Source organism: Conger conger, chromosome 13, assembly GCF_963514075.1.
Source record: "Conger conger chromosome 13, fConCon1.1, whole genome shotgun sequence".
NCBI classification, from domain to species: domain Eukaryota; kingdom Metazoa; phylum Chordata; class Actinopteri; order Anguilliformes; family Congridae; genus Conger; species Conger conger.
In genome coordinates, this window is record NC_083772.1 from 24717072 (window position 1) to 24727696 (window position 10625).

The following is a 10625-nucleotide window of genomic DNA, read 5'->3' on the forward strand; positions in this document are numbered from 1 at the left end:
AATGAGTGGGACTGGCAGTGAACTGACATCCAAAGAGGATTGTGTTTCATTACAAGCTCTCCCACAGACTTCCAAGTTCATTAATGAAGTCGGAGGCCTCATGCGCAGCAGTTAAGGCTGGGGGGTGGGGCTGGTGGAGCCGGAGGAGACACACAGCAGATATGGGGGGAGTAGTCACATGAAACGGTTGCCATGGCAACAGTGCAGTCTGGTGCACGGTCTCATTCCCCAGTTGTCTCCTGACTCCTTTGGAGTTTCGCTTTACCTCTCTCTCCCCCTCTCTCTCTCTCTCTCTCTCTCTCTCTCTCATTGTCTCCCTCTCTATCTCTCTATCTCTCCCTCTTCCAGCTGCTACATGGGAAAACCTGATAAAACGTCACCCAGCCTCCTGAGCTGGTTTACAGTATACTCAAGTTCATGGGAATCTTTGATGGGTTTCCTCTTCTTTGCACAATGGATTTGAACATTCAAAGTCAGCACAGTGGGCTTATTTAGTCCACCGTTTAGCTTTCACCCCTCTGGGCCCAGAATAACCTTGCTTTAGGGATAAAATTCAGTATGCATCAGAATGCAAACTCCCGTGTCCCCACACTAACACACTTCAATATGCAGCACACACAAAGTCTATGATCAGTCAATGCCTCACTAAGTAGGCTGGTACTATAGCCATTCAGTCCTGCATTATCCAGAACGGGTCACTTGCCATGATAGCTTAGATCAGAATGTCAACAAGAGCCATTAGCGCAGCTTAGCTTTCCCAGGGCCAGTGTGTACCTTGGCACTGAGACTTTTGAATAGGAGGAATTAATGCATGTTATCACGTTTGGGAGCAGTGGGAGGAGGGGGAGAATGCTTCACTCAAGAATGTCGTAGGGGCTGTTTGGGGCACATTCTGAGCCAGCCACGAGACCTGCATGAACTGTATCATGACAAGGAAGGTGCAATAAATAAACATGAATATCATTTAAAATATGTACATATGAAAGCTGAGGTTTTCAGGTACAGATGGAAAGTTTTACAGAAACATTACAGAAAAACTGTGGTCCCCATGTAAGTAAGTTTAGTGAGTAACAAAAAACCTTGGGGACAAAATGTTGGAACAAGTCCAGCTGAATGTTCTTGTTCTGTAATGAAGAAAACTGGAATGGGGGGAGGGAAGGTAAAAAGTGCAGCAGGATGTTAATGACTTCACTTATGGACATGAATATCAAAGTGGAGCAACTGATTCTCTGGCCTCAATCTCTGGATATTCTCTCTCTTCACTCCTCAGTCAAGAGAGGAGAGCACTACCATTTCTACAGTCTGTCTATGTACAGTCTACATGTTCTCCCTGTGTTCACCTGGGTCTCCTCCCAGTACTCTGGTTTACTCTCATAATCCAAAGACCTACGGCCCAAGCTTTACAGGTGAAAATCTGCCACATTTATAGTAATGTTATTAATGTGCAGTGACCTTAAACTAAGAAATGTAAATTCTGCCACTATTCAGCCTGCTGCAAACACATTGTACAGATGTGTTTGCAATCCAATAACATTACAACAGTCCACCACATTTTTTGTTTTGTCAATGGAAAAATGACAAAATGAGACTTTGCAACTATAAACAAGACATTTCAGTCATACAGCAGTTGATGACACTTATAGTAAGCACATCTGTGATAAAAAATATTTACAGTGCAGATATTCCTGAGCCTATCAGTGGCTAAAGGTTCGCAGCAAGACAGCAGATTTGGCACTGAAGACAAGAAATCACATATCGGAATCTGGGATGTATCTTCAGCATACTCCCAGTCATTAGCTTTAGAATAACATTAGCATTGTCATTTGGTCCTTTGGTCATTGGTAAGTCCTTACAGACATTCATAGCCTGGGCCACAGCACGCTCAGTCATGACTTAGAAAAGAAAGGCACTGACAACAATTGTTGTCAAAGAGAAAAATGAAGAACAGCATTTCCCTCAGCTGATGTAGTTAAGGGAAGACCATATTTAGCATTCAGGTGTACACAGCCTCAGTTGTTAACTGTGTACAGAGGGATTGCCTCATCTAAAGTGTTTGCAGGTTAATGGGTTGATGGGTTGAGAGTATGGCTCATTTACCCACTCCCTGTGATATAGTTCCTCTCCCTGGAGTCTTCTGTCTGCGCATCGAGAAGGTCAACAACACACAAGCACACACACACGCATACACACACACACAAGCACACACACACGCATACACACATGCACACGCACACACACACTCATACACACGCACACACACACATACACAATTATAAGCAGGCACACAGACACATGTATGTACCTATATACAAAAGCACACTCATACAGTACATGTGTGCATGGCACTTACCTACACACATACTGTACATATATTTTTTTGGCCTTTTTCAGCTTTATTGGACAGTATAGTATAGAGAGACAGGAAGAATGGGAGCGAGAGAGAGGGAAAGACATGCGACAAATGTCAGACGGTCGGATTCGAACCGCCGACGTCGCGGCTCGCAATGAGCATGCAGTCAGTGCTCTACAGGCTGCGCCACCGAGACACCCCGTACTGTACATATTTTGAATAAAACCCATTTACATGTACATGCGCGCACTCGCATGCCCACAGGTAAGAACCCAAAATCGTGCTTTGTGAAACCTTTGAAGGTCTTTCAAATCATTCTTAAAAAGTTCATAGATATACACAACATACTGTACGATTACATAATCGTTATAAATCCAAAAGCTTGTTTTGAAATTTCTAATCTTTGGCAAAAAAAAAAAAAGCATCTGTAGCAGCAATGATTACGCAACAGACAGTAATATTTTATTTGAGAGGAAAATGATGAAAGGCAAGGCTAAAGTTGCCTACAATAAATTTAATAGAAAGAATTTCAATATTTCTGCTTTGGGATATGGAACACAATTTTGTTTCTGAGAGTTTACAATTCTCAGCTAAATATCAACTCTTCTTCCTTCCAAAACAGCTCATAACAGTCATCCCAGCCTTCAGCATGTGTCACACAATCTTTGTCTGGGTAAATGGATAAGACACATGCACTTGGTACATCTGGGCTCTAGTGGTTCAGTACTTTTGTAATCTGCACATTGCATCCATGTCATGTGATGATAGTCATCCCCCTAAGATACCCTCTGGGGCCTTGTGTGGCCCCTGTTCCCCAAACGACACTTCCACTGCATGCCACAGCTGAGGGGCTCTCTGTACAGCAAAGGCAATTATCCTGTCAATGGCATTGAAACAGGTGCCTGCTTCTCTGCGGGTGGCTGTGAATTCTGTGAGGGCCTTGCCAAGAATATAAATCTGAGGTTTGAGATGAAGTGTAGCTTCAATTGTTAATTTATTCCTAAGCAGATATGTCTGGCACCATTTTAAAAAATGCCAACCTTATGTTTAAGTCCTGGATATACTGTATCATGACAAGGAAGGTGCAATTCAAAAATGTGAATATAATTTGAAATACATATGAACATATGAAAGCTGAGGTCTTCAGGTTCAGATGGAAAGTACCAGTCAGAAACATTACAGAAAAACTGTGGTCCCCATGTTGCAGTGAGCTGACTAACAAAAAACCTTGGGGACAAAATGTTGGAACAAGTCCATTGTGAAGTCCAAAGGGGTGAGTAAAACTGCCAGAGGGTGGATGCCAGTGGAACCTGGTCATTGCCACTGTTAACTGACAGGGCCTTAATCAAGTATATGTATAAGCTCTAACATAGAAAACTAACATCACTGCTGGACAGCTAGTCAACATAGACTGAACAAACTTGGTGTTACCTACTCCATTAATCAAATCTCAACTTGCACAGTAATTCATAATTCCCTTCCTAATGGTTCCTTTCCTTTAAGAAGTTTTTGATTTTGCACAGTGCACGACGAGAGAAAATGTCAACAGTGGTTCCTAACCAATCTATCTGTGGTCCCAAATGATGTGTGCACTGTTTGTACCATCTGTTACAGCAGCCTTTCCGAGTGTGAACACTGAATTTGTGTTGGGTAGACAGTGGCCCTGCAGCACTGGGTGTTTGGGTGATTTGTCTGTGCTGAGAGGTCTCAGTCTGATGCTAATCCATTACCAGGGGCCCCGTCCCCAGCTGCCTCCGTGCGTATCCCCCGCTTTGCCCCGATGCCAATCTGCGGCGCCTCTTTGAGACGAGGCTCCCCTGAGCTGCCCTCGTATCCGCCCGTATCCCTCAGCCAGTCAGCTGGAGCCTGTACAGCAGCCCTGAGCACCGAGGAGCCTCTCACCTGGAGCAGAACAGGGCTTTACATAACCCGCTCTGAGTCAATAACGGAGGGGGAGAGAGGTGTGGATTCACTGCAGCTGAACAGGGTTTGTTTTTCTCATCCTCCGCACTGGAATCCCTTTCTGACCCTACGGACTGGAAGCGAACGCGACGGACAGGGATTGTGCCGGAAGGTGGCTGGTGCCAGTCGCAGAAAGCCTCATGAAAGATCCACCTGTTTTCCTTATTTCCTTATAGTTTATCATGAGACAAAGTGATTATTGAAGAAAAACGGATTGTTGGGTCTGATGAAGGAAATATTGATTACTGGTTGATTTTAAGTTAAGCTACACTGACTCTATGAATAAGAAATGGTGATTAACACGCACTTAATGATTATCTTGGGTATACTTCAGACCAACTTCCCACTCAAGGTACGGATCTGTTACTGGCTCTTACATATGCAAATCAAATCACCTACCAAATGCAAATCACACTACACATCCAGCTAATTTATTAAAAACTGCTTCTATGGGGGTGTCAGTACTAATGCCCAAAATAAGTGCCTCATTCCGGAAAAATCTATTCTGAAACGGGACAGGAGTATGAATCTGTGTGGCCATGTGTACATGCAGAGTATATGGGAAGGGTTCAGGTTCATTTTAAATGTGTTAATATAATGTGTTACAGCTCAGGATAAATAGGTATTAATATGATAAAAGGTTGGCAGTTCCCCACAGGGTGTGGCCGTCATTGTACAGGATGGACCTAACAGCCACACTGAACAGAAGAAGCTGGTGAAGGGCTCCTGACTGATGACTCTCAGTGCAGGGGCCCTGGGTATGGGGCCCCGGGCATGGGGCTGTTAGTCAGCGATTCCACAGGGGGGAGCCTCACGCAGCAGATATGTATGCAGAGCCGCACTAAACCTGTCACAACAGGGGCGGCAGGGGTTCTCCAGGGGCGTCGAATCAAACCAGGAGCACAGGAACAGACATCTGCCTTCATGCACAGACAGCTGCTTCTTTGCTCGGCCATATGGTTATGTAAGAACTGCTTTCCATATTTTCATTTCCCTCGAATGTTTTTTTTTTTCTTTTTTGATTGATTGGTGTGCTGGCGAAGATCCCATATTGGTTGGAAGGATGGAAGTCTACATTGTCGCACTGTTACCCAGTTCCAGGAGCAACTTTTACAGCTGAAATCTCTTATTCAGAAAAGGCAATGAAAAAAAAACTTATTTCATTCAGTTTATCAAGACGTTCTGACCAAATAACTTCTGTGCAATTTAGCTCTCCAGTTATTTTGTTTATTCAGTTTTTTCGGATCATCTCTTCAGTAAAAGGACCAGCTTTCAACTGCCATTTGGCATTAACCGCCTTAGTGAAGTGGAACAGAAAGCCCCACTTTCAGATCACTGGAGCACAGATTCAATATGATTTTCTAAATAAAAAGTGTAAATGTGTAAATAGTTTGGTGAAGATAAATAAAGTATATAAAGTCGAATAAAGTATACAATAAAGTTTTGATTCAATAAATCATTGACAGTTGAAGCTAAACTGCACAGAAAGCAATTACTAAATACAGTTCAGAAGTAACTCAGTTTATTAATCTGACATGCAGATGAATGCATTTTAATGGATGGGGATGTAGGAGGGGGAGGCATGACTATAGGAACAGATTCACAGCGGCAAATTAAACTCACCTCCATTTGGCTTTGAACATACCTAATTGGACAAAACCAGTCTCTGCTTTGGTCAATACAATACGTGGCAGGAACGGGAAAGTTCAATTAACATCAAGCGTCCCCGTTTTCTCCCAGAGGAGGCTGAATAAAAGCGGCGGTCAGCAGGTCCGGGCTGTGAGGCGGCTCACCACACAGGTGCTGAGAGGCTAACAGCAGCCGCAGCACACAGCTCCAGAGATGAGCGCCGTGCCAAGGAGAGACTGCATTGCACCATGCTCCATTCCGCTTGTATACAGTATCCCAGGGTCATAGGAAATCTGTTTTCTTGGCTGTTTCTGCTCTACTTATCAGAGAAAGCAGCCACAGAGGGGAAAAAAAGTGTTTACCGTCAAAACAGCGGTCTGAAAATGCCCATTATTTTATTTTTGCCTTCATTTTTATGTATCTGCGGAGGATCAAGTAAAAGTCTTTAACCCCAGGGAGTTTTGTGATGCTTTGTTTGGAATGGCTGCAGACGAGGTTCATACCATTGTTCAGTGGTAATTCTGTGCAATTTTGTTACATTTTTGATAACTCTGTGATAAAACTCTCTTGTTCCTGATGCAATTATCTGCCAGGGTCTGGGTATTTCATATAGTAGTTCATTCTATGAAAACACATAACGCAATAAATAATGCGTATAGCTACAAAGGATGATATTGAAGAATACACAGTGAACGGGCTGAAGTTGGCAGCTTCACTGTTTTGAAGCACTTCATCATTATATTTTTGCTGCTACAGCCTGCTGTAATTTCATTTTGAATAGAAACAGCTCACCCAAATTTAACTGCTCAATAGCTATTTACTCTGTAGTGCTGCCAATTTTGAGAAGAGTGTGACACAGCAACCACACTGTGAGACTATAGGGACTAAACTGAGAAGAAAGTTGCGAGTTCAAGCTCATTATAATTAGATTTTACATTGCATTTCACGTTATTGGCTGGCTTCATGGACATCTTACCGAGCTTTGATTTTGACATATCTATCTGTACAGCTTATTTATGCAGTAATTTCAGGTTAAGTACTGTACTCTGTGGTCCCTTGGCTTCTGCTTAACAGAATGTCACACGCCCACCCGTTTAGTTGATAAATGATATCGTCTTGTCTGTACAGTCCTGCATCTTAGTTATTCAAAATATTTTGCTAGCTCCACTCTTCAATAATACAGCCTTTTCTTTCATTCGCTTGTTTTTCTGATGTTACTGAAATAAATTCCTAATGTATTCACAAGAAATGAATCCAATATTTAAAAACAACACCAACATGACCATTCGCCAAAAATGCACTAGAATATGTTAAAAATTCCTGTGAGGGAAGAATGGTAACCTGATGCCATTTTTATTCAATTTCATTTCTTGAAAGAGTTGAATTTCATGGTACTCCCTATAGATGTCATTCCATCCTTGCACAGTGCTGTTCGGCAAACAGATGGGGGATTGGAAAAGGGAAAAATGTACACTGCATATTCCTTTCAGCCCAGTCTCATGGTCATTCTCTGTTTTCTTCCCTATTGTGGCTTCATCTCTAAGAGCTGTCTAGTATTTCTGGTTTGTGATGATTCCTGGTGAATATGGACACAGTTATTTTACTTGCTGCACTGTGCTTATTCGTTAACACAGTAAGAATAATATTTCAATAATATTCCTGTAGATATTATTTACAGTACTTTCTCTCACACTTGAAATTTCCATTGTTTCCTTCAAACAATATTTGCCTTAACTGGACGAGTACTATTAACAGTAAGTACTAAAATGTTCCAAGATTAATAAGGCACTCTTATTAGTACAGTATATGGTGACCCTTAGATTCAGTCAAAGCTGCCAAGTGAAAAACATATAGTATGTATGCAGTGTAAATAAATGAATACATTCCAGTGCCTGCCTACCCATCCAAAGGATGAAGACATGTTTCGGCCTGAAATAACAAGTGCGAAAAGAACTTGTAAGATTAGTTCAGTCGCTGCATCTGACCTTTGAAGATTAAGCAGAAATGAATGGGGCTCAGACTCCCTTTTATAACAGTACATCTCACCTTCATTAACCTGAAGCAGGTCATTAGAAAAGACAAAATGGAAGGACCTGGGAGAGAGTCGGCATGCACCCCCACTAAGAGTCAGGGTCTGAAGCCGATACTGAAGAATATCCACCGTTTAAAGGCGCGACGTGACCTGTGGGGGCATGTGCAATAAAGAGTGGTCGTAATGACCGCTGTAGGAGCGGCGTATGGCTGTGGGGCTATGATGACAGCATGTCTGGGGCCATTACGGCTCCACGGCGTGCTGTCTGGAGCGGGCGCTGGAGCCGCTGTGTACCCCAGACTGCCCTGGCTGCTTCCTAATGACCTCTCCACCCTGCCGGTAATGAGGCTGACTGAGAGATGTACCAGCGCTCATCTCTTTAGAGGCTCGAAATGAGAACAAGGGACAAATGTAAAGACCGCCTGACAAACGAACGGACTGGAAGCCGTCCAGAAAACGCTCATCATTTCATGATGCATCTGGGTTTTAGGGGGACTATAGGTCCCTAATGACTCAGCGGGAGGAAAAGATAATTACAACTGCGAATGAGACAGCAGAACAGAAGAGAGCACATTATCTCTCGAAAAGTTTCATACTTTTATATGAAACCCTTTAAATACTAGCTCTTAGAGTGGAGTATTGGATACATTGTGATAATAGCCCCTGCATTCAAACGACGCATGTTTTCGGCATATTGTTAAAAGTGCAATCAGACAAGCATTTGGATTATCACATTTTGTCTTTTTCTACTCTGAAATGTGCCTTATGAGATATTTTCCTCAGCATCTTTGCATTGTAAGCAGGGATTCCATTACAGTTTTCATCATCTGCAACTATTCATAACTGAGGTTTACTGAAAGCCATTTCCATCTGCTCACAGTCTAAAATAATGCACATTTTCATGTTACAAATAATAAATTGTTGCATAGAATAGATTTGTTCTTATCTTTCCAATCTAAATTGTTTCATCCTGGCTGTAAAAAAATTAAAAAAGAATAAACAGAATACACAACCATATTACAGATCTGATTAACTAAGAACACCAGCACTCCTTCCAGTTACAGTTCCTTAACACAATGTCACACTTGTTGTATAAAATACTACATCCCACGGTTAGTACAATTATGTTGAAAGCCCTGCCTTTTAATAAGGCACAGCTTTTCAGCTTTCTAAAAATGAAATATTAAAAGAAAACAAAAAACATAATATAAGATAATATAATATTCTTAGAGCATCCATTATAACTGGTCCTATAAACATGTACAATATGCCACACATATGCAGCACAGGTAATACATTTAATTTTATATCAAAAGTACCTTTTCAGCTTAGCTTTCTGGTTTATTCTCTATTTCATTCCCAAAAACGCTGCGGACTTACAATCTGGTAAGGAAAGAGTATAAGAGGAAAAATCTGAAAAATAGCTGTTTCCTTGGGGTTGCGATGAATACTGAATATTTCCATGAATCTTGAAATGCCTATTATCAAAACAATTAAATGCAAGAGGCAATGAAAGCCATTTGACACATTTAGGAATCATCCAGCAGGAGACATACTCCCATACTCTATGCATCAAAAAAAAGATGAATGAGTCACAGTCTTTAAAAAAGGCACCATTTTCATTTTGCTGTTAGCCCTTTTCCAAATCACTGGAAATTCAAGTGTGACAGCAGCAAATGGAAAAGAAGTGGACAGATGGAGAGTAAACCACTGCCAAGACTAAACCTGGATGTCTATGAAGCCAGATCAAAATAAAATAACGAATAAATCAGTCAATCGGACCTCATTATCATGCTCGACAATCAGCAGGCTTCTGTTCCCTTACCTAATTTATTTTTTCACATCTGCATCTTAAGATGTGCTTTATGCATATTTTGTTTAATATTTTTATGAGGATTTTCAGGAAATATAATTTTACCCACAGGAGTGTACTTTCATTTAATACAGAAAAAATACTGTGAAAAAACTAAAAAAGGTTATCTCAAGCAGCGGAACTCCAGCAGCAAAATTACCGTGTGAATACAACACAATTTTTTCAATTCAGATCAGATAGCAGCGCAATGAGAATGCAGATGATGAAATGCTCTTGTTATTTTAGTTGTGGTAGGAGTAAATAGGAGGGGTTGGGGGGTCCGAGGACAGGGAATTGCACAGACTTGGTATGGCGGATTGGTAATTAAAGCTGGAACAGACACTTTATGGGTTTAGCATCTTGGGCGTTTGGATAATATGCAGCTGGTCTCTTCTGGGAGGGGGCTCTATATTCATAGCCCACAGTGAGTGGGTAACGGGACTGTGAGATGCTGGAATAACGTGTGGGAAGATGTAAAATATCTGAAAGCACGGCAGAAAACAATTCTTCACAGTATGGTTTTAAAAATGATTGCTATTGTACATTTATTTACCCTTTTCTATTTTCTGAAAATATCATGCATTTGCATTTTTTCCAAGCCTTGTGTCTTGATAATAAAGAAAGTAGAGAGAGACAGCACACAGAGTTTTAAAATGGAGGAATGGCCAATCTGGGGAGAGCGCTGTCAGCAGTCATTCAGCTGCGTTAGAGACTCAAACTCAAACAGCACCTGGAGAATAGACGTGGGCTCAGACTATAAATTAATCACAGAAAAATGTATAGGCACATATAATATATTT